This window comes from Elaeis guineensis, chromosome 11 (assembly GCF_000442705.2).
Source record: "Elaeis guineensis isolate ETL-2024a chromosome 11, EG11, whole genome shotgun sequence".
NCBI classification, from domain to species: Eukaryota; Viridiplantae; Streptophyta; class Magnoliopsida; order Arecales; family Arecaceae; genus Elaeis; species Elaeis guineensis.
This window is the reverse complement of record NC_026003.2, coordinates 110,872,806-110,874,759: the sequence shown is the minus strand read 5'-3', so window position 1 is coordinate 110,874,759 and position 1,954 is coordinate 110,872,806.

Genomic DNA, 1,954 nt, shown 5'->3' with positions numbered 1-1,954 from the left:
AGGCCAAGGGTCCGAAGGAGAAGCGAAGGAAAGGTCGGGCCCCTATCGAGCCCAGCAGACCCCCGACCGACAAACAGGTCTCACCACAGCGACGGAGCCCAAGATCGCCTCGACGGTGGAGTTCGAGGCCGATGCATCCCAGGTATGACTCCTATACTCTCCTCTCTGCTCCTCGTGCGCAGATTTTGATGAAGATTGAAGGGAAAGAATATCTGTGATGGCCTCCGCCTTTGAAGGCAAAGGGCCTCGACTGACGAAAGTACTGTCGATTTCATCGGGGCCATGGCCACAACACCGAGCAGTGCATCCAACTTAAGGATGAAATTGAGGCCCTCATACGTCGGAGGTATCTCAGAAAATTTTGCAAGAAACCGCCGACTCGACCCATCCCCGACCGACGACCCCAATCGACTGAGGAGGCAGCGAATAATCAACCCACGATCAGGGTCATCAACATGATCTCCAAACGACTGGACCCGGGGACGACTGCTGGAAGGGAGTCGATGAAGAAGCTACGCCAAGACAATATAATTACTTTTACAGATGAAGATGCTCGGAGAATCCAAACTCCCCATGACGACGCTGTTGTTGTCTCGGCAACAATAGCAAATTATGATGTAAGAAGGATCTTTGTTGATAATGGAAGTTCGACTAATATTTTGTTTTACTCGACCTTCTCCCAAATGCGACTGTCGGCTGATCGGCTCGAGAGAGTCTCCACGCCCCTAGTGGGTTTCACCAGAGAGGCCATCACGATGGAAGGAGAAGTTACTCTTCCCATGACAACTGGAACCGAACCATGACAAAGCACCATCTACCTGACCTTCACGATCATCCAAGTGCCTTCGGCCTACAATGCCATACTTGGAAGACCCGGACTAAATGCTTTCAGAGCTATAGTCTCGACCTACCACCTGCTGGTTCAGTTTTCGACCAAGAACGGAGTCGGGGAGATGCGCGAGGATCAACAGCTCGCTCGACGATGCTTCCAAATCTCTGCTCGAAGTAACGAAGCGAAGGACTCCCTGACGGCCGATAAGTTGGACCAGCGGGGAGAGGAAGAACGGGACGAACCGGTCGAACAGCTGGTTTCCGTCCCGATAGCGAAGAATCCCGAACGAGTGGTCTGGGTCGGATCCCAATTATCCGACCCTGAGCAACGGTAGCTAGTGGAGCTACTGAAGGCCAATACCGACGTATTCGCTTGATCGACAGCGGATAAATCCGGCATCCCCCCGGAGACGATGACTCACCGATTGAACATCAATCCTGGAATGAGGCCGGTGAGGCAGAAGAAGCGATCTTTCGCTCCTGAAAGACAGAAGGCCATCGACGAGGAAGTGAACAAGCTACTCGAGGCGGGCTTCATCAGAGAAACCATGTACCCCGATTGGCTCGCCAATATTGTCATGGTGAAAAGCCAACGGAAGGTGGAGGATCTGCATTGACTATACCGACCTGAATCATGCCTGCCTTCGGGCAGCTTTCCACTTTCGAAAATCGACCAACTGGTAGACGCGACGTCCGACCATCGACTGCTCAGCTTCATGGATGCTTTTGCCGGATATAATCAGATCCGGATGGCATCCGAAGATGAGGAGCACACAGCCTTCATGACCGCCAAGAGCCTTTACTGTTACAGGGTAATGCCCTTCGGACTGAAAAATATCGGGGCCACCTACCAGCGACTCGTCAATAAGGTCTTCAAAGATCAAATCAGACACAACATGGAGGTGTACGTGGATGACATGCTGGTGAAGAGTGCGTAGGCTTCAGATCATATCCAAGACCTCGAAGAAGTTTTTCGCACCCTTCGACGACATCGGATGAGATTGAATCCGACCAAGTGCGCCTTCGGAGTGACTTCGGGGAAGTTCCTCGGGTTCCTCATTTCTCAGTGAAGAATTGAGGCTAACCCTGAGAAGATAAAGGCGATCATCGACATGCAGCACCC